This window comes from Nycticebus coucang, chromosome 13 (genome assembly GCF_027406575.1).
Source record: "Nycticebus coucang isolate mNycCou1 chromosome 13, mNycCou1.pri, whole genome shotgun sequence".
NCBI classification, from domain to species: Eukaryota; Metazoa; Chordata; class Mammalia; order Primates; family Lorisidae; genus Nycticebus; species Nycticebus coucang.
Genome location: NC_069792.1, coordinates 57,967,750 through 57,991,725, shown reverse-complemented (window position 1 = coordinate 57,991,725; position 23,976 = coordinate 57,967,750).

Below are 23,976 nucleotides of genomic sequence, written 5' to 3'. Positions count from 1 at the left end.
TATCCTTGTTTAATTTCTGTTTAGAGGATCTGTCCAGCTCTGTAAGAGGAGTGTTAAGGTCCCCTGTTATTATGGTATTATCAGATATCACATTGCTCAGACTGAGTAAGGTCTGTTTCAAGAATCTGGGAGCATTTAAATTGGGTGCATAAATATTTAGAATTGAAATGTCTTCTTGTTGTAGTTTTCCCTTGACCAATATAAAGTGACCATCTTTGTCTTTTTTGACTTTAGTTGCTTTAAATCCACATGTATCTGAAAATAAGATTGCAACTCCTCTTTTCTTCTGAAATCCATTTGCCTGAAAAATTGTCTTCCAACCCTTGACTCGGAGCTTTAATTTGTCTTTTGAAGCCAGGTATGTTTCTTGCAGACAGCAAATGGATGGCTTGTGTATTTTAATCCAGTCAACCAATATGTGTCTCTTCAGTGGGGAATTCAAGTCATTAACATTTATTGAGATAATTGATAAGTGTGGTAGTATTCTATTCATCTTATTTGGTGAGAGTCCATTGCTTAGTTTTATCTTTTGCATCAGTGTGGAGGTTAGATTCTGTCCTTTGATTTCTGAGTTCTTACTTTGCTGCTGATCCATTGTGGAGGTCAGGGTGCAGAACAGGTTGAAGTTATTCCTGTAGAGCTGGTCTTGTTGTGGCGAATTTCCTCAATGTTTGTATATCCGTAAATGATTTGATTTCTCCGTCAATTTTGAAGCTTAGCTTAGCAGGGTACAGAATTCTGGGCTGGAAATTGTTCTGTTTAAGTAGATTAAAGGTAGATGACCATTGTCTTCTTGCTTGGAAAGTTTCATTAGAGAAGTCTGTGGTCACTCTGATGGATTTGCCCCTGTAGGTCAACTGGCGCTTACTCCTGGCAGCTTGCAGAATCTTTTCTTTTGTCTTGACTTTGGGCAGGTTCATCACAATGTGTCTTGGAGAAGCTCGGTTAGAGTTGAGGCGACCTGGGGTCTGATAGCCCTCTGAAAGCAGTGTGTCAGAATCTTCGGTGATATTTGGGAAATTTTCTTTTATAATATTCTCTAGTATGGCTTCCATTCCTCTGGGGCATTCTTCTTCCCCTTCTGGAATTCCTATAACTCGTATGTTGGAACGCTTCCTAAAGTCCCATAATTCTGACAGTGAATGTTCTGCTTTCTCTCTCTTCTTTTCTGCCTCTTTTACTGTCTGAGTTATCTCAAAAACTTTGTCTTCTACCTCTGAAATTCTTTCTTCTGCATGGTCTAACCTGTTGCTGATACTTTCCATTGCATCTTTAAGTTCCCTAATTGACTGTTTCAGTTCCTTCAGCTCTGCTATATCCTTTTTATATTCTTCATATCGTTCATCTCTGATTTGATTCTGTTTTTGGATTTCCTTTTGGTTATTTTCCACTTTATTAGCAGTTTCCTTCATTGTTTCCATCATTTCTTTCATTGTTTTCAACATGAGTATTCTAAATTCCTTTTCTGTCATTCCTAACATTTCTTTATAGGTGGAATCATCTGCAGTAGCTACCTCATGGTCCCTTGATGGGGTCGTTCTGGACTGGTTCTTCATGTTGCCTGGAGTTTTCTGCTGATTCTTCCTCATGAGTGATTTCTTTTATCTGTTTCCTTGCCCTAATTTTCCTTTCACTTTCTCTTGCTCTTTAAGTTCTCGTGCCTGTGGACTAAGGGTTACAGGACTAGAAGGGTGAGAAGGTTGAAGAGCAAAAAAGGGATGAAAGAAAGGAGGACCGAGTGATAAGAAAAAAAAAGAAAAATAGAGAAAGGAGAGGGAGTGGGTAAAAGGAATATTGACATAAAGTAGAGAGGCACAGAAAGAGGGAGACAGAGCAATATAGGTGTACAGTAGGGTACTTTGATACAACCTTTAAAAAAAACCACCTCTGGGGGTGCCCAGTTGGGTGGTTCCCTAGAGGTCAGCAGCTCTTTGCTAACCTGATCAGACACAGTACCCCACCTCCACCAAGTAGAAAGGAAAGACAAAAATGCTATAAATCAAACCAAAACAAGCAAACAGAGAACTTTATGGGATAAAATTGGGTGGAAAACCAAATATAGTGGTAGAAACACTAACAAAAATGAAGTTCTGATTATTGAAATAGGCAGCAATGGGAAATTATAATTAAACTAAAAAATTGAGAAAGAAAAAGGATCTGTATGGAAAAGGTTGAACTTAAAAAACAAAACAACATCAACAACATCAAAATAATCAAAAAAAACAACCAAACCAAAAAAAAAAAAAAAAAAAGCAGTAGGTATATGCTATTGAATATTGTCTGGGCAACACGTGGTCTTCTGGGGTATGAGATGTTAATCACAGTTCTGATACGACTGGAGTCTGCTAGTTTCTCAAACCTCAGCAGATAGACACCCTAAATCTCTCTTCAGCCCACTTAAAAGGCACTTTGAACTTGTTCACTTGCTGAGCAGAAGTTTCCCAGGGAAGTGCTTGTCGCTGGAATCACTGCTGAAGTGGCTATCCACTTACCCAGTGTGCCAAAACTGGTCTCCCTCTGCCCCCGAGGGTTAGGGCTGCAAGGCGGCTCAGACCCCACCCTTAGGCTACTTGGTCGCTGGGTTACCAGCTCCCACCCAATTCTAGCTCTGTGACCCTGAGGGCGGAGCTTGCTGGGGCAGATTGCTCACAATGGCTGCCTGTGACCCAGAGCCAAACACTATTAGCTCCGTCTGGCTCAGCGGCTCAGACTGGGGCCCTAGACAAAGGCCAAAGTTCTCCGCACTCCCGCTCAGGCTCTCCCCAAGGCAGTTCAGCTGAGTGCCAAGTCCAAAGACACCAAAACAGTTCACAGGTAAGGCCTTTCTGGTTTGCAGTCTCACTGCTACTGAACTTACAGTTGCAGGCGGGTTTAGACGGATTGAACACACGTGACCACTTGCCAGTTTTCCACTGTTTTAGTCCTCCTCTTGGGGTCCAGAAGTCTCTCGCTGACTCCCTGTATCCTCTTAGGGGTGATGATAGGCAGGTCCCACCAGCCAGAGATGCCTGGAGTCCTATCTCCCCAGACTCATGGTGCCCAGATGCAAGGAAGCTGTTACTTGGCTGCCATCTTGCTCCGCCTCCTCCAAAAGACTGCCGTCTCCATCTTTCTTTAAGGCTGCATAACATTCCATGGTGTACATATACGACAATTTATTAATCCATTCATGGATCGATGGGCACTTGGGCTTTTTCCATGGCTTAGCAATTATGAATTGGGCTGCAATAAATATTCTGGTACAAATATCTTTGTTATAATGTGATTTTTGGTATTTTCTGTATGTACCTCCCCACAGTCTCCATCCTGTTTTCATGTTTTCCCTATTCTGTTCTGGCTTCTTTTTCTACACTAATGATCTATTTTATTTAAAACATCCTTGATGGTTATTGTTAAGTCTTCATTAAGGACTGGGTGGAATTGAGAAATTTTTCACACATGTTGAAATTGTCATATGTTAAATCTGAATTTCAAGAATTCTGGACCTCGTGAGATCCGAGTCCAGTCCGGCATGCATGGAAGTGTACAAAGTGTGAGTGCCATCCTACTGCCAGATAGCTGTAGCTTTGAGACCATCATCACTCGGCTGGGGAACAAACCACATTCAGAAGTTTTTCTGTGAAAAATACAGTGCTTCCATTAAGACAGAAAGCAGATCAGTGGTTGCTGGGAATTAAGGGGGTGGGAAATGGGGAATGACTGCTTAATGGACACAGAGTATCCTTCAAGGGGTGATGAAAATATTTTAGAACCAGAAGGAAGCACAACATTGTGAATGTGCTAAATGCCACTGAATTGTATACATTAAAACTGTTAATTTTATGTTATATAAATTTCACTTAAATTTTTTAAAAAATGCGCGGCCCTAGGAGATCTTCTAAAATTCTAGCCCTTAGCATGACTTGAAGAGGAGAATGCTTCTTTAATAAAGAGTACACTCTTATGCACCTAAGATTCTGGGATGCTTTGAACTATGGCACTTGCTCTGTTCCACATAAGTGTCGAAAAGGAGGTGAAAAATTATCTTTGTTAATGCATAAAAAGGGCTGTGGCCATGAAACCTTTGTCATCAGGACTTTGATACTCACTCTAGATAGGTGAACATACCTGTTCAAAGCAGCTTCTGGATCACGGGATAAAACCATAGTTGTATAACTATACCAGTATAACATGAAGACAGCCTAGTTATAAGATCTGGCATTTTCTTGAGTTTAGAACTAAAATATGTAAAGGTAATAGGGATAGAAAATAATTGCTAGGTGAGAAACATATGGCTGTGAGGAAGAAGAAAAGGGAAAAATCTCTATTTCTTTAAAAGCATGCATTTAAAATCACAGTTCAGATGTGATCCAAGGTAGAAAGCTGCAGCTGGGAAGGAGGGCAGAGGGAGGACATAGTTATTATTTTAAATACATTTACATTAAATCACTGCTGAAAATGGGGGACCAGGCTAGAAATTTGCAGCTGAGATGGGGGCAAAGGGAACATAGTCTCTGTCCTTTGAAATGGATGTGTTTAGTTGGTCTCCAACGAGGTCAAAGAGGGCATCCTCTGCAGCTGGAAGTGGGAGGACCACTGGAGAATGCTAGTTTGTCTCCCCGTCACTTTAAAATATGCTCCTTTCCTCTTGGTGTAGGAGCCTTTTGCAAAATAGAGAACAGAGGAGGATGGGAGAAAACTAGCCACCTAGTGAGACTTGATTTCTCAGCTTTAACAAACCCCACAGATTTTGTAGCAAAATGTTGTTTTTTTATTTCTCTAAGGGAAGAAGTACTGATGTCCTCACACTGTGGTTCCATCCTGAGATGTATTTTTGACATCCTTTGGAAGTTAGATAGAAAACTGCCTCAAAGCAGAGACTATTAACCTTCTACATTATTTTATATATCCCAGAACTTTGCACAACGTTTGCTACAATTATAAGTAGATGGATGAATGATGAATACCATAAAGGTAGATGATGGGCAAATGCTCTCAAACAAATGAGCAGCAAATATGCAACAAGAAGGGGACATGGGCAACACATAGGGAGAAAATAGATGATGGTTTAGAACTCTGGAGTTAACTTAGAGCTAGAGACAGAATGAGGATAAGGAAACATGTACATTAACTTGGGTACCTCTTCTTGGATGGGCATAGTAAGCCAAGGGAAAACATGCCAGAAGAAGGTAATAAAATCTCTCTGTCTCCAGTTTTCCCACCTTCTGTGGGGGCACTGGGTCAACCAAACTACTTGCGAAACAGTGCTGGCTGAGCAGGTAGGATTTTATTTTCTCCTCTTAGGTACGTGAAGGAACTAAAGTCCAGGTCCACTTTCTAACCATCATCAAAACAAGATTTCTTTGTCAATCTCATAGAACTGACTTCAGACACTGGTTCTACCACTTGCTGACTATGACTTTGAGTAAATAGCTTTATCTTTCTGAATTTCAAGTTGCTTATCTATAACATTTTTATTCTGTTAATAATAGCCTTGAAATATTATTGTAAAAATTAACCAAATTTTCATATGAGGATTTTTTTCAATGTTAATTCTCTTTTTTTTTTTTAATTTTTTTATTAAATCATAACAGTATACAATAATATGATTATGGGGCATCATACACTCACTTCATAAACCATTTGACACATTTTTATCACAGTGGTTAACATATCCTTTCCGGCGTTATCTCAGTTACTGTGCCAAAACATTTACATTCTACATTTACCAAGTTTCGCAAATACCCCTGTAATATGCACCATAGGTGTGATCCCACCGATTCCCCTCCCTCTACCCCCCCCCCCTTTCCCACTTCCCCCTATTGTTAAGTTGTAGCTGGGTTATAGCTTTTATGTGAGAGTCCCAAATTAGTTTCATAGTAGGGCTGTGTACATTGGGTATTTTTTCTTCCATTCTTGGGATACTTTACTAAGAAGAATATGTTCCAGCTCCATCCATGTAAACATGAAAGAGGTAAAGTCTCCATCTTTCTTTAAGGCTGCATAGTATTCCATGGTATACATATACCACAATTTATTAATCCATTCGTGGATCAATGGGCACTTGGGCTTTTTCCATGACTTAGCTATTATGAATTGGGCTGCAATAAACATTCTGGTACAAATATCTTTGTTATGTTGTGATTTTTGGTCTTCTGGGTATATGCCCAGCAGAGGAATTACAGGATTGAATGGAAGATCTATTTTTAGATCTCTGAGTGTTCTCCATATATCTTTCCAAAAGGAATGTATTAATTTGCATTCCCACCAGCAGTGCAGAAGTGTTCCCTTTTCTCCGCATCCACGCCAACATCTCTGGTCTTGAGATTTTGTGATATAGGCTAGTCTCATTGGAGTTAGATGATATCTCAAAGTAGTTTTGATTTGCATTTCTCTGATGATTAAAGATGATGAGCATTTTTTCATATGTCTGAAGGCCTTGCGCCTGTCTTCTTCAGAGAAGTTTCTCTTCAAATCCCTTGCCCAGCCTGCAATGGGATCCCTTGTTTTTTTCTTGCTGATGCGTTTGAGTTCTCTGTGGATTCTGGTTATTAAACCTTTGTCAGAGTTATACCCTGCAAATATCTTCTCCCATTCTGAGGGCTGTCTGCTTGCTCTGCTTACTGTGTTCTTAGCTGTGCAGAAGCTTTTTAGTTTGATCAAGTCCCAGTAGTGTATTTTTGAAGCTGCTTCAATTGCCCGGGGGGTTCTCCTCATGAAATACTCACCCAGACCAATTTCTTCAAAGGTTTTCCCTGCATTCTCCTCTAGTATTTTTATAGTTTCATGTCTTAAGTTTAAATCTTTAATCCAATGAGAGTCTATCTTAGTTAATGGTGAAAGGTGTGGGTCCAATTTCAGTCTTCTGCAGGTTGCCAGCCAGTTCACCCAGCACCATTTGTTAAATAGGGAATCTTTTCCCCACTGAATGTTTTTAATTGGCTTGTCAAAAATCAAATAGCGGTAAGTAGCTGGATTCATCTCTTGGTTCTCTATTCTATTCCAGATATCTACTTCTCTGTTTTTGTGCCAATACCATGCTGTTTTGATCACTATCGATTTGTAGTAAAGTCTGAGGTCTGGTAGTGTGATTCCTCCTGTTTTGTTTTTATTTCTGAGTAATGTCTTGGCTATTCGAGGTTTTTTCTGATTCCATATAAAACGAAGTAATGTTTTTTCAAGATCTTTAAAATATGACAGTGGAGCTTTAATAGGGAGTGCGTTGAAATTATATATTGCTTTGGGTAGTATGGACATTTTGATAATGTTCATTCTTCCTAGCCATGAGCATGGTATGTTTTTCCATTTGTTAACATTTTCAGCTATTTCTTTTCTTAGAGTTTCATAGTTCTCTTTATAGAGATCTTTCACGTCTTTTGTTAGGTAAATTCCCAAATATTTCATCTTCTTTGGCACTACTGTGAATGGGATAGAGTCCTTAACTGCTTTTTCAATTTGACTGTTGTTGGTGTATATAAAGGCTACCGATTTATGAATGTTGATTTTGTAACCTGAGACACTGCTGTATTCCTTGATCACTTCTAGGAGTTTTGTAGTAGAGTCCCTAGTGTTTTCCAGATACACAATCATATCATCTGCGAAGAGCGAGAGTTTGATCTCTTCTGACCCTATATGGATACCCTTGATCGCCTTTTCTTCCCTAATTGCGGTGGCTAAAACTTCCATTACAATGTTGAAAAGCAATGGAGACAATGGGCAGCGTTGTCTGGTTCCTGATCTGAGTGGAAATGATTCCAATTTAACTCCATTCAATATGATATTGGCTGTGGGTTTGCTGTAGATAGCCTCTATCAGTTTAAGAAAAGTCCCTTCTAGACCAATTTTCTTGAGTGTTCTGATCATGAAGGGATGCTGGATATTATCAAAAGCTTTTTCTGCATCAATTGAGAGAATCATACGGTCTTTGTTTTTTAATTTGTTTATGTGCTGAATTACATTTATAGATTTACGTATATTGAACCAGCCTTGAGACCCGGGGATAAAACCAACTTGGTCATGATGTATAATTTGTTTGATGTGTTGCTGGATTCTGTTTGTTAGGATCTTGTTGAATATTTTTGTATCTATATTCATTAGTGATATTGGTCTATAATTTTCTTTTCTTGTTGGGTCTTTTCCTGGTTTGGGGATCAGGGTGATATTTGCTTCATAGAACGTGTTGGGTAGTCTTCCTTCTTTTTCTACATTTTGGAACAGGTTGAGTAATATAGGTACTAATTCCTCTTTAAAGGTTTGGTAGAATTCTGACGTGAAACCATCTGGTCCCGGGCTTTTCTTTTTAGGGAGGTTTTGTATAGTTGATGCTATTTCTGAACTTGATATGGGTCTGTTCAACATTTCCACTTGATTCTGGTTAAGTCTTGGAAGGTGGCGTGCTTCCAAGTATCGGTCTATTTCCTTCAGATTTTCATATTTATGAGAATAAAGTTTCTTGTAATATTCATTAAGGATTTTTTGGATTTCTGATGAGTCTGTGGTTATTTCGTCTTTGTTGTTTCTGATTGATGATATTAGAGATTTTACTCTTTTTTTCCTGATTAGGTTGGCCAGAGCTTTATCTATTTTATTGACCTTTTCAAAAAACCAGCTTTTTGATTTATTGATCTGTTGTATTATTCTTTTGTTTTCAATTTCATTTAATTCTGCTCTAATTTTGGTTATTTCTTTTCTTCTACTGGGTTTGGGGTTGGAATGTTCTTCCTTTTCCAGTTGTGTGAGATGTCCCATTAAGTTGTTAACTTCCTCTCTTTCCGTTCTCTTGAGGAAGGCTTGCAGTGCTATAAATTTCCCTCTTAGAACTGCCTTTGCAGTGTCCCAGAGGTTCTGATAGCTTGTGTCTTCATTGTCATTTTGTTCCAAAAAATTGGTGATTTCTTTCTTAATCTCATCTCTGACCCAGCTATCATTCAGCATAAGGTTATTTAACTTCCATGTTTTTGTATGGGTATGCAGATTCCTGTTGTTACTCAATTCAAGTTTTATTCCATGATGGTCCGAGAAGATGCATGGAATAATTTCTATTCCTTTAAATTTACTGAGGTTAGACTTGTGACCTAAAATGTGATCAATTTTGGAGTAAGTTCCATGGGCTGATGAGAAGTATGTGTATTCAGTTTTGTTGGGATGAAATGTTCTGTAGATGTCTACTAAATCTAAATATTGGATGGTTAGGTTTAAATCTAAGATTTCTTTGCTCAGCTTCTTTCTAGAGGATCAATCCAACACTGCCAAGGGAGTGTTGAAATCTCCAACGATTATGGAGCTGGAGGAAATCAAGTTACTCATGTCTGTTAGAGTTTCTCTTATAAATTGAGGTGCTTTCTCGTTGGGTGCATAGATATTAATAATTGAGATCTCGTCATATTGAGTATTACCCTTAACAAATATGAAGTGACCATTCTTGTCCTTCCTTACTTTTGATGGTTTAAAGCCTACTGTATCTGCAAATAAAATTGCAACACCTGCTTTTTTCTGATTACCATTTGCCTGAAATATGGATGACCATCCTTTCACCCTGAGTCTGTATTTGTCTTTTAAGTTGAGATGTGACTCTTGTATGCAACAAATATCTGGCTTAAGTTTTTGTATCCAGTCAGCTAACCTATGCCTCTTTAGAGGACAGTTTAAGCCATTCACATTGATGGAGAGTATTGATAAGTCTGGTGGAATTTTGGGTATCGAGTTTTTCAAAGGTCCAGTGGACATTTTTAATCCTTTCGCCAGTGTGGAAGTTGGAGTTTGATCCGAAGTTTCTGAGTGAGTTTACCTTTGTGGTATAGGATTGGGTTGGTCATTGTGGAGGATAGGTCTGAGAACATCCTGAAGAGCTGGTTTACTTATGGCAAATTTTTTCAACATATGAATGTCATTGAAGTATTTAATTTCTCCATCATAGATGAAACTCAGTTTAGCTGGATACAAGATCCTGGGTTGAAAATTTTTTTGCTTTAGGAGATTAAAAGTTGATGACCAGCCTCTTCTTGCTTGAAAAGTTTCAGCAGAGAGATCTGCAGTTATTCTAATATTCTTACCTTTGTACATTATAGTTTTCTTTCGCCGGGCTGCTTTGAGAATCTTCTCTTTCATGTTAACTTTAGTGAAGCTAATTATGATATGTCTGGGAGATGGCTTATTGGGGTTGAATCGTGCTGGGGTTCTGAAGCTGTCTGCTATCTGAATTTCAGATTTTCTAGGCATGTCTGGAAAATTTTCTTTCATAATTTCATGTAGAAGGGCCTCTGTGTCCTTGGCAGCCACTTCATCATTCTCCGAAATTCCTATAACCCTTATGTTGTTTTTTTTCGAATTATCTGAGAGCTCTCTGAGTGAGTGATCCGTTTTTGCTCTCCATTTCTCTTCCTCTTTGAGAGATTGGGAGCGTTCGAAGACTTTATCTTCAATGTCAGAAATCCTTTCTTCTGCTTGCTCCATTCTGTTACTGAGGGATTCTACTGTATTTTTCATATCTTTGAGGGCTGTAAGTTCTTGTTTCAGTGTGTCTAAGTCTTTGGGTTTTGTCTTTAAATTCGTTAAATTCTTGAGACAATTTTTGAATTTCTCCTCGAATTCCTAATTCCATTTTATTAATCTTGTCTGCAAACCAAATTCTGAATTCGACTTCTGACATCTCAGCCAGTTGTTTATGAATGGGATCTTCAATCACATCTGCTGTATCTTTTCTTGGGGGGGTTGAGCTATTCTGGTTATTCATGTTACCAGAGTTTTTCCGCTGATTCCGCCCCATGGTTTACTCCCTTTGGTTTTTCCCCTGGGGTTTTATCGAGGGCCCGTACAGTGTTGTGGCCTGAGAAACTGGGGCCCTGTCTGGTGTGGTGGAGCAAAGTGGTTCTGTCTTGTTTTCAGCTGGTTTCTGTTCGATCCTATTGCAACTTCTACTCTGGCTTGAAGTCTCAGCTGTGTGGAAAAATCAGCAATTAAGTCACCCCGCCTGCCCACCTCTGGCCCCAGTTGGAAAAGGAGAATCAAACCTTCCTACAATCGCACACCCAGGGCACCGCCTGAAGAGTCCTCACTCTATTAGCCCAGTTCAAAAGGTCCGAATCAACTGTCTCAATCGGCACTTGTCTCGGGTGGAAGGGTTCAAGAGGTCTCTGGGAACTGGATCACAGGGGCCTGGTGACTCCTCTGACACAGCTCATCCCAGTGCAGCGTGGAGTCAGGAGGAGCCACCCAGCAAACAGAGCAGTCTGGGAAGGTTGACGTCTCCTTCCCCACTTTGCCCCTCCGTCGGACCCAGTCACTGGTATCTCTGCAGATGGCTAACCCAGTTGCCTGCAGTGAACAGACACTCCAGGGGTTTGCACCTGCCTGAATCGCAAGGAAGTCTGCCAGGCCCCCGCAGACTGCCGCTATCTAGCAGGAGGAGATGGGGCCTGACATCTTTGAGTGTTTGATGCAGGTGATGGGAAGGAGGTGTTCACTCAGGCTTAGCCCCATCCCTGATGCATGCTGCTAACAGAACAGAACAGAACAGACAACTTTGTGAGGTTCTGTCTCTGTTCCTGTCGTCGCCTACAGGAGACGGGCTGTTTTGAGTTCAAACGTCTTTGCTGCTGGAGAATTGCGTCTGAACACCTCTCTGGGTTGGCCCCGCCCTGGAGGCTTCCGTGTTTGTGAGCCGTGTCACCGGTGGCCTCCTCTGGTTGCCCAGGGAGACAGGGGGTGTGGCCTCAGAATATCCAGAAGTGAGCGTTCTGCCGTTAAAGAAAAAACGGCTGTTGATCTACCTCCAGGGAACTGCTGCTCTGGTGTGGGCACTCAGGCGACCCTTTTCTCCTCTGTCCCGCGCCCCAGAGTCAGCATTGAGCGGCCGCAGTTTGTGCTGGGTCCACACCCCTTAAGAGATCCCCCAAGAATCAGAACTCTTGGGGGATGGGCCCCCAGACCCGGATTGGGAGTGGGGCTGGGGGAAGCTAGAGTTTCATTCAGTTTCACGCAATACTACGTTCCGGGAGGGCTCCTGCACTGCACCGCAGGGAAGTGCCGCCAAGGCTTGATTTCCCCTCAGCAGAGTGCCCTCTCCTCGCTCACGTGTCCCAGAGTCAGCGCTGACCTGACGCAGCTCAGGCACTGTGCACTCCCCTCGAGAAATCACCCAAGGAGCCGAACTCCTGGGGGATAGGCCCTCAGACCCCGAGTGAGAGTAGGGGTTCTCAGCTCTCAGCGGGGAGGCCAGAGTCTGATTCAGTCTTGGGCCCCGTATGCCTGGGGAGGGTTGCTGCACTGCACTGCAGGGAAGTGCCGCGAGGCGTGACTACCCCTCAGCCCGGTGCCCTCTCCTCACTCGGCGCGCCTCAGAGTCAATGCTGACCAGTCGCAACTTGGGGACTGTCCACTCCCCTTGAGAAATCACCCAAGGATCCGAAGTCCTGGGGGACAGGCCTCCAGACCTCAGTGGGCGGGAGGGGAGCGCCGGGGATTCAGGGTTGCCGGCAAAGGATTCCCAAAGTTTTATTCAGCCCTATGTCCGGCAGGAGAACGCCACGGCACCCCAGTAGGGGAGGTAGGTCCAGTTTTTAAAAGGTGTCTCCCATGGAGTGTAGTGGGAGGGCCTTTAATTTCTGCCCACTTGTTCAATTGTGGGGCTCTAGAGCCGGTCTCATGGGGGAGGGGGACTCCCGTCCGCTTGGTGGTGGATTTTGTACCTTTTGTTTGCGTCCTTGTGATCACAACTTGCCTCAGCGGTGTTGATGTGCGTTCTTCAGCCTTCTCTCTTGGTGAGGCTCAAGTCCACCAGGATACTTACTAAATTCCTGTCCCTTAACTCTCCTTCTGGACGGGAGCCTTTGTTGAAAGCTGGCTTCAGTCCGCCATCTTGTCTCCCCTCCTCAATGTTAATTCTCTTTCAGCTGAGTTTAGTGGTCTGATGAAACCAGGTTGTACCAGCTCATAAGAGTTAATAGTATGCATCTCCCCCACCTCTTATTATTATTATTGTTGTTGTTGTTGTTATTATTATTTTATTTCAGGTTAATATGAGGGTATAAACGACCATGTCAAAATGTTAATTTGTCAGGTAGAGTGAATCCTTCTTGCAGCTATATCCTGCACCCATGTACCCAAAATATGTGCCAAATACCCCACACTATGCCTATTCAGTGGGAGTACCCATATCCCACTGCCCCCCTTCTCCCTCTCCCTCATTTCTCCTGCCCCCAACTTGAATTGAAATGAGTTTTTCTCCTATGTAGGCATGCATTAGATTCTAGTCTACTGGCTTCATATTAGTATTGAGTACATTGGATGATCGCTTTTCCATTCTTGTAATACTTTACTAAGAAGAATATGTTTCAACTTCCCCCCAACTCTTGAGTTCAGTGTCATCAAGTCAGTAACTTCAATTGGTCATAGTTGGAGTATTCACACCATAGAAATTGACAAACACAAAATGATTAGGACTGTTTTTTTCTTTTCAGAAACCGATTGTTAAACATTTGGCAACATACCACTAACAGCCTAAATAAAAGTGTATGTAAGGGAAAGTACTCAAAATTTGGGAGTCAGAAGAACTAAGTGTTAATTCAGTTTTTACAAAGTGAATTCGAATAATTTACTTCACATTCTGAGTCTAAAATTTTCCCATCTATAAAATGAGAATGCTGACACAGATTAGGTTTCAGTTTTTGATAATGGAGATTTGTTATTTGGATAATGCTGCACTAAAAAACTAAATAAAATAAATGTAATATAAATATTTGTACATATATAAATATATTATGTATAAACAATATGTAAATAAAATATACACACAAATATATTTTTAAACGTTAAAGACCTAATAAGAAAATAAGGAATTACTAGAACAAAACTAAAGGAAAACATAGAAAAAATGCAATAAGTAGGAAAGAATTTATTTTTGCCTTGAAGGCATTTACCAATTCCAACAAACGTGAGTTTTTATTTCACTGGCCTCACGTGACCTGGAAGAAAGAAATTTAAAAGCCTAGATCCATATACTGTCAGGTATATAATAGGAGAATCCCTTCATAGTAAAATAGAACTTTAAACCTACTTTCTCTCACTCATGAAATCTACCTTCCATGGTTTAAGAAATCTGAAACTTTTACATTGGAGGAAAGTGGACCTGGACTTTAGTTCCTTCATGTACCTAAGAGGAGAAAATAAAATCCTTTTATCTTAGGCTTCAAGTTAATCCTACAAATAAATTTTTTAAGTATAATGAACATATTTTATATAGTTTAATATAACAAGGCATTTATGAAAAAACATCATGGGTGATAAGCATCAGAAATAATATGAAAAATAATATTCACAAAAACTTAAGATAATACAATTAGATAAAATACCAGATTATAAAACAACAAGTTTGAGACCAGGCTTGGTGGCTCATGCCTGTAATCATAGCAACTCTGGGAGGCTGAGGCAGGAGGATCATTTGAAGTGAGGAGTTTGAGGCCAGCCTGAGCAAAAGCAAGAACTCCTCTTCACAAAAAAATAGAAAATTAGCCAGGTGTTATGGTGTATACCTGAGTCTCAGCTACTTGAGAGGCTGAGGCAGGGAGATCACTTGTGCCCAGATTTATGAGGTTACAGTGAGCTATGAGGATGCCACTGCACTCTAGCCCAGGCAACAGAGGGAGACCCTGTCTCAAAAAAAATAAATAAATAAATAGATAAGCTTGAAAATATAAGAAATGTATCTATGGAGTAAGGAAACTAAAAAATAACATAGCAGGTTAAAAAAATAAAAAACTTAATAACCAAAATTAAGAAAAAGATTTTAAGTCATAAAACAGCAGTCTGAAAACCAAATCTAGCCTGAGTACATATGGAGGATTTTCAGGGTATGGCTCACAGTGTTTAAATAAAATCTGAACGGATGTTTGAAATTGGAAGACTTCACATTGAGATCTGGCAATAGTAGACCAATTCACACAAGGCAACAATTCACTTGTGCTTATCCATGGCTGTTTTATAAGATGAAGTTCACACATTCCCATTTGCTATAGTGCCCACAACTTCCTACCTCACCATCACTGAGGCAGGGTGAGTTTGCCAAGAGGTTGGCAAACTTTTTCTGTAAAGGACCATATGTGTTTTAGGCTTTGTGGGCCATCCTGTGATTGTCCCAAGTACTCAACTCCATCAGTGTAGCATGAAAGCAGCCATAGACAGTACATAAATAAACATGTTACTGTGCTCTAATAAAACTTCATTTACAAAAAGAGCTAGTGGGCTGAATTTAGCCCTGGGCTATAGTTTGCCGACCTTTGCCATATATCTTTCCACATGAACTACTATTTTTCTCAGAGAAATATTTCTTCCTACTCATCACTGTCAATAGCATAGGAAAAATGTATTAAGTAGGAGGACCTTGTGTGTCAAGAAAAATGGACAAGATCATAAAATTTGCCTACTTTGTTCATTTGCATTACCTCTCTGGCCTCTGAAGCCCTTTGCATTTATGTCACCAAGTCTAAAATAATCTCTAGAATTCTTTCCAACTCTATAGATTTATTGTCTCATGATGGTTATCAGTGTAGCCAGATGTCAGAACTCCCAGGCACTGTGCCCTCTTCATTTCCTTTATTGACTACCAAGCCCTCTCTAAAGTCATGTGCTTTGTCTTACATATCTATTATAACACATTGTTACGTATCTCAACAGATACATAATATGGGCCATTTAGAAAATACACAAAATCTTCTCCCTCTATGGAGAACCAACTGATAAGACTAGAAATACTCATTTCTCCTACTTTTTTTTCCTTTTCTATCATCTAGTTTTTAGAAGACTTTTGCTTCCCAGATCCAAAACAGGGGGGAATAGAAACATGAACCCTACTCAAGTTCTCTGAATATCAGGAAATTTTTTTTAAAAATTTAATGCTGAAAGGCAAAAATAGATTAATTCCATAGTTTAAAGCCAATTTCCAATCTAAAAGTTCACCATAGGCAGGATTTTAATTTAGTTCAAATCATTCCATCTTTGCCCTTTTCCTTGACTCAAATGATAGTGAAAACTTTATGTTGTCTTTTTTAAAAAAATCACAGTCTCAATAAGAATGAAGATAGAAAAGGAAATAAACTAAATTTTCTTTTTTCTTTTTCTTTTTTTTTTTTTTTGTAGAGACAGAGTCTCACTGTACCGCCCTTGGATAGAGTGCCGTGGCGTCACACGGCTCACAGCAACCTCTAACTCTTGGGCTTACGCGATTCTCTTGCCTCAGCCTCCCGAGCAGCTGGGACTACAGGCGCCCGCCACAACGCCCGGCTATTTTTTTGTTGCAGTTCGGCAGGGGCTGGGTTTGAACCCGCCACCCTCGGCATGGGGCCGGCGCCCTACTCACTGAGCCACAGGCGCCGCCCAGGAAATAAACTAAATTTTCTTTAGACTTTATTTCCTGCACTCATTCTGAAAGATGATTCCAAGCATTTAATTCCCTTATAGAGATCTCTCATTTACTTCAGGCTTTGAGCCTCTTGGATAAAAGGCAATAAAAATTATCTAATCTCAGATCCTTCCTTAAACTGGATTATATTTTATCAACTGGTATATTTTATCAACTCTGACAGGTAAATTTTCTCAAATTTTATTGTCTCCATAATTGGAATATTTCTCACAATGACTATTATCTAGTTGATGATTGTGATGAAATTGTCATTATAGGCACACAAACAAGCTTAGTTGTCAATCCTGAAGGAATGATTGAACACTGACAGGTCCTCAACACTTAACAAACCATTTAAGAACCATTTGAAGAGGAATATGAGCACTAGTCGTTATCTGACCATCTTTTATTAATATTCCATGGTGAGATCAAAAAATTTGCATTATCAAAACTTGTAAAGCAAGCATCAGAGACTGGAAAAATTCCTAGAAATAATATCAAAGCATTCTTTTAATAAATATTGCATCATTGGGGCTCCTAATGGCACAGAGGATGGTATTGTGTAGGAAAAAAACATAGATATCAATAACTGGGATTTAAAAACTGTGTCAAGTGGAGACTTCCAAATATAGCAGAGTAAAGTTGTTGGGAAATCCTACCCAGAAAACAAGTTTAAACTGGCTAGATCATCAAAAATATGCTCTGGATATTAACCAAAAATAAACAATATGTTAAAAACCATTAATTGATGGCAAGCTACTAAAACTTTTGATAAGAATCTACAGATTTCTTCAGTGTAGCTTCTTTCTCTTAACTAGGGTAGGAATGACTAAGCAATCAGCTTCCTGCCAGCAGAGGCTGTTTGGAGTAAGGGATGGAAATGAATGCCGCCAGTATATTCTCAGTAACAGTAAGAATTGTAGATAGCCCTATTAGCCTGAGCTTATGATTCTAGAAAGAAATTTAGTGGGAGAACCTGGACATAGAGAGCCAAAGAAAAACCAGATAAGGTCATACTTATCTCTGGTTGACTGGGAGTCTATGGGTATGCTTAGGGGAGATTCAAGAAAGGTCAGCATGGAGAAAAAGCTAAGGCAGAATTGATAATTGCCTGGACTTTAAATGTGTTCTTTTATATAAACACAGATTAACTGGCAGAGTATAGAAGTATTATGGGCTGAGGAGTTGAAGCACAGCCTCTGCCTGGTGATTGTCTGACTACTAACCTAGACAGACCCAAAGACAACTCCTTGAAATGGCTAAAATATATAGATACTTAAAAAAAAAAAAACAAAAAACAACTGTGGCTATACATTGTAAGGGAGAATGGTCCTACAGACCATTCCAGGCAAGCTGCTAAAAACCAATAAACCACAGAAAAAAAATTCAGAATCCGTAATTGCTATAGTACATTATATAAAATATTCAATTTTTAACAAAAAATTATGAGACATGAAAAGAACCAAGAAAATGTGACCACACAAAGGATGTGGGAAAGCAGTTAATAGAAACTGACTCTGATTAGGCTCAGATGTTGTATTTAACACATGAGACTTCAAAGCAGCTATTAAAAATATGTTTGAAAAATTAAAAGAAAACACATCTAAAGAATGAAAGGAAAATATGATAACAATGACTCAACAAATAGAGAATCACAGTAGAGAAATATAAACTATAAAAAGAACCAAATGGAAAATCTATGATTGAAAAGTATGATAACAAAAGTACATTAGATGGGTTCAACAGGAAATATAAGGTGACAAAAGAGGGAATTTCTACTGATCCATTCTGAAGACCAGAGAAGAAAAATATTGAATGAAAATAAAAAGAATCTGAGAGGCCTGTGGAACAGCATTAAACATATCATATGCATAAGTAACAAGACAAAGGGATAGAAAAAAAACATTTGAAGAAATAATATAATTTTCTCAAATTTGATGGAAAACAAGAAGCTCAATGAACATAACATCAGTAAACTCAAAGAGATCCACATGTAAACATATCACAGTCAAACCACTGAAAAAAGAAAAAGAGAAAAACTTGAAAGCACCAAAAGAAAAATTATTCTTCTTACCCAACTAAATAATATGATCAGTAGATGTCTCATAATCAGAAATAATGGAGGTCAGAAAATAGTAGAGTGACATACAAAAAAAAAAACCATAAAATTCTGAATCCACCAAAACTATTCTTCTAAAATGAAGTTGAAATAAATACATTGCCATATAAACCAAAAATGAGAAAATTTGCTTTTAAGAGGCCTATCCCAAGAAATGCTAATTAAAGTCTTTCTAGCTGAAAGGAAATGACACTAGATGATAACTATAAAACACAGAAAAAAAATTTTTAAACACCCAAAATGGTGAATATGTGAATAAATATAAAAGACTATATAAATATATATTTTCTCTTTTTTTCTTAATTGTTTAGGAACATAGGATTGCAGAAAGCAATAACTATATTACAGTATGATAGGATTTATAACATTAATAGTTCTAATATTCATAATAGTAGTATAGTAGCACAAAGGTGGGGGGGGTTAGAGCAATATTGGACCAAAGTTGCTGTATTTTACTAGAATTAAGTCAGTATTAACCTGAATTAGATTGTGATAAATTAAGATGAGTAGTGCAATCTCCAGAGCAACAACTAAGAAAATAACTTTTAATACAGCAACACATTAAAAAATTATATATCATGATCAACTGGGTTTTATTCCAGGGATACAAAGTGGGTTCAACAATGTAAAAATGTATAAATGTAATTCATCATATAAATAAAACAAAGACCATATGATTCTCTTGATTGATGCAGAAAGGCTTTTGACAAAATTCAGCAACCTCTTCTGACAAGAACACTGAAGAAAATAGGCTTAAGTGGGACATTTCTTAAACTGATAGAGGCCATCTACAACAAACCCACAGCCAATACCATATTGAATGGAGTAAAACTGAAAACATTTCCACTTAGAACTAGCACTAGACAAGGTTACCCACTATCGCCAATGCTGTTCAGCATAGTGCTGGAAATCCTACCCATTGCAATCAGGCAAGAGAAGTAGACTGATGGCGTTCAAATTGGGACAGAGGAGGTCAAACTCTCGGTCTTTGGGAATAACATGATCTTATACTTTGAAAACCCCAGGGATTCAACTACAGAGCTCTTAAAAGTGATCAAGATACAAAATTAATGTCTACAAATCAATAGCCTTCATATATGCCAATAACAGTCAAACTGAGAATAAAATCAAAGAAATACTACCCTTCACGGTAGTGCCAAAGAAAATGAAATAATTGGTAACATACCTAACAAAGCATGTGATGGATCTCTATAAAGAGAACTATAAAACCCTGAGAAAAGAAATAGCAGAAGAAGTTAACAAGTGGAACATTCTTCCTATACTCATGACTAGGAAGAATCAACATCATTGAAATGTCCGTACTACCCAAAGCAATCTACAGATTTAATGCTATCCCCATCAAAGCACCAATGCCATATTTTGAAGAACTTGAAGAAAATAGTACTTCATTTCATATGAAACCAGAATCCCAAATAGCTAATACAATTTCAAAAAATAAAAACAAATATGAAGGCATCATGTTACCAGACTTCAGGTAATACTACAAGTCAATAGTGATCAAAACAGCATAGTGGAATAGAATAGAGAACCTAGAGATGAACCCAGCCACATCTTACCATCTATCTTTGATAAACCAAACAAAAGCATTCACTGGGGAAAAGAATCCCTATTTAATAAATGGTGCTGGTAGAACTGGTTAGCCGCAGATAGAAGACTGAAACTTGGACTGGCATCTCTCACCATTGACAAAAATTGACTCTTGCTGTATAAAAGATTTAAATTTAAGACAGGAAACAATAAAGATTCTAGAAGAGAGTGTGGGGAAAATGCTTGAAAGAACTGGCCTGGGAAAAGATTTTATGAATACCCCCTTGGCAATTGCAGCAACACCAAAAATAAATAAATGAGATATGATCAAACTAAAACACTTCTGCACAGCTAAAGGTACCACAACTAAAGCAAACAGATAGCCTTCAGAATGGAAAAAGATATTTGCATGCCATGAATCTGACAAAGGGCTTATAACTAGAATCTACAGAGAACTCACAGTACTAAACAAGAAAAGTGCAGCTGGGTGTGGTGGCTAATGCCTGTATTCCTAGCACTTTGGGAGACCTAGGTGGGTGGATTGCCTCAGCTCACAGATTTGAGACCAGCCTGAGGCACAGTGAGACCTTGTCTCTAGAAATAGCCAAGCAGTGTGGTGAGCGTCTGTAGTCCTAGCTACTTGGGAGGCTAAGGCAAGAGAACCACTTGAGCCCAAGAATTTGAGGTTGCTATGAGCTATGACGTCATGGTACTCTACCAAGGGCAACAAAGTGAGACTCAATCTCCAAAAAAAAAAAAGAAAAGTGCAAACTATCCCATTTATAAGTGGGCAAGAGACTTGAACAGAAACTTCTCTGAAGATGGAAGACAAATGGCCACAAAACACATGAACAAATGTTCGTCATCCCCAATCATCAGAAAAATGTGAATCAAAACCCTTCTGAGATGTCACCTAACTCTAGTAAGGCTAGCCCACATCACAATGTTTTGAATTTGTAGATGGTGGCATGGATGTGGAAAGAAGGAAACACTTTTGCACTTTTGGTGGGATTGCAAACTAATACAACCTCTATGGAAAGAAGTATGGAGAATTCTCAAAGAACTAAAAGTTGATCTTCCATTTGATCCTGCAATCCGATTACTAGGTATCTATCCAAAAGAACAAAATTCATTTACCACAAGGACATTTGCACCAGAATGTTTATTGCAGCTCAATTTACAATTGCCAACACACACAAGCAACCCAAGTGCCTATCAACCCATGAATGGATTAACAAACGGTGGCATATGTACACCATGGAGTATTATTTAGCCATAAGAAAAGATGGAGACTTTACATCATTTGTGTTTACCTGGATGGAGTTGAAACACATTCTTCTTAGCAAAGTATCTCAAGAACAGAAAAAAAAGTATCCCACGTATTCAGTACTAACATGAGATCAACATATAAATAACTACACACCCACACGAATGAAAAAAACAAAAATGTAGTCTGGTGAGGGGGAGGGGAGAGGAAAGAAGGAGGAGGATGCTTGGCACAATGTGAGGGTGTTCGATACACCCCTTGGGTGAAGGACTCAACTACAACTTGAACTTTACTTTAGAATTGAAAACAATGTAAACTAAACATTTGTACCTCATATTGATCTGAAATAAAAGAAAAAGAAAAGAACTTAAAAAAATTAAAACAATATACTAAAAATATTGTTTAATACAGAAAAATTAGAAAGAAGGAAGAGAGAGAAAATTGAATGAGACTTATAGACAACAAAGAGACAGATATAAATCCTATACCATTAATAATTACATTAAATGACAATGAACTAAACATTCCAATGAAAAGTCATAGACTGTCAGACTGGATAAAAATAAAGAGTAACTATATGTTGTCTATAAGAAACACACTTTATAGTTAAATATACACAAATAAGTTGCTAATAAAATGATGAGAAAAGAAACACCAGGAAAATGTAACCATAAGAAATTTGGAGTGGCTATATTAATATCAGTCAAAATATACCTTAGTATAGAAAATATTTCTAGAAACAGACATTTCAAAATGATAAAATGGTTTATATGCCATGAAAAGATATTTATATACTCATGTTAATACATAAACCAATAACTAACATAATTAAAAGTAGAAATGAACAATTTTTTAATTTAAAAATTATAGTTGGGACAGTGCCTGTCGCTCAAAGGAGTAGGGCGCCGGCCCCATATGCCAGAAGTGGCAGGTTCAAACCCAGCTCCAGCCAAAAACTGCAAAAAAAGAAAATTGTAGTTGGATATTTCAATATTGCATTCTCAATAATGGAAAGGATAACTAGAAAATCATTAAGGGCATAAAAATCTACCAACCAAATAGATCTGACATTTATAGAACATGATAGCCAATAGCAGAAACATGCATATTCTTCACATATATATACACCATATGTCAGGACATAAAACATGTCTTAATAAACATAAAATGATTGAAATGATTTAAAATATGTCATCCTACCACAACTGAATTATAAATAGCCCATAAAGAGAAATATAAAAATTCCCAAATTTTTATTTTTATTTATTTTTTTTATTAAATCATAGCTGTGTACAGTGATATGATCATGGGGCATCATTCACTAGCTTTACAGACCGTTTACCAAGTTTCACATATACCCTTGTAAGATGCACTGCTGGTGTAATCCCACCAATCCCCTTCCCTCTACCCACCTCCTCCCTCCCTCCCCTCCCTTTCCCCCTTCCCCCTATTCTTAGGTTGTAACTGGGTTATAGCTTTCATGTGCAAACCCTAAATTAGTCTCATAGTAGGGCTGAGTACATTGGGTACTTTTTCTTCCATTCTTGAGATACTTTACTAAGAAGAATATGTTCCAGCTCCATCCATGTAAACATGAAAGAGGTAAAGTCTCCATCTTTCTTTAAGGCTGCATAATATTCCATGGTGTATTAGAGATCAAAAAATACCTTTTTCAATAACCCATGAATTAAAAGAAAATCTTGCGATATATAGAAAATATTCTGAACTGAATAAAAACATATACTACCTTATTTTTAGATGTACTAGAAGGCTACAATAATAGGACAGTAAGGAATTTGTATAAGGATAGACATATACATACATCAAAAGAAGAAAATAGAAAGTGTGCATATGAGCTCTTACATTTATGGTCAATAAACTTTCAAAGACGATTTACAGAAAAAAAGTATTTTCAACAAATTATGCAGAGACAATTAGATATACATTCACAGAAAAAAACATGAAATTAGACCAGTACTTCACATCATATACAAAAATTAACTCAGATGGATTAGCAATGATTTCTTTGTAGCAAGAACAAGTAGTTTGTTCCTTTTTATTGCCAACCAATAAAAGCACAATCCATAAAGGAAAAAGTTGATAATGTAACATTTGCTCTTTAAAAGATAACATTAGAAAATGAAAAGACAAGCCACAGAATAGGAGAAAATATTTATAAATTATACATCTGGAAGAACATGTATTTAGAACACATAAAGAATTCTCACTAGAATGAATAGACAACTTGAAGAATGGGAAAAAATATTCTCATGCTATCCATTGATAAAGGGCTGATAACCATAATCTATAAAGAACTCAAGTGAATCAGCAGGAAAATAAATCAAACAATCCCATTTAAAATGTGGGCAAAAACCACAAACAAAAGAGCTTTTCAAAGGAAGATAGACTAATGGTCAAAAAGCATATCAAAGAAATGCTCAACATCTCTATCAGCAAGGAAATGCAAATCAAAACCACAATGATGTATCACCTAACTCCAGTGAGAATGGCCCTTATCAGAAAAATCCCAAAACAACAGATGATAGTGTGGATATGGAGAGAAACACTTAGACTGTTGGTGGGATTGTAAACTAGTACAACCTCTGTGGAAAATAGTATGACGATGTCTCAAAAACTAAAAGTATATCTACCATTTAATCCAGTAATATC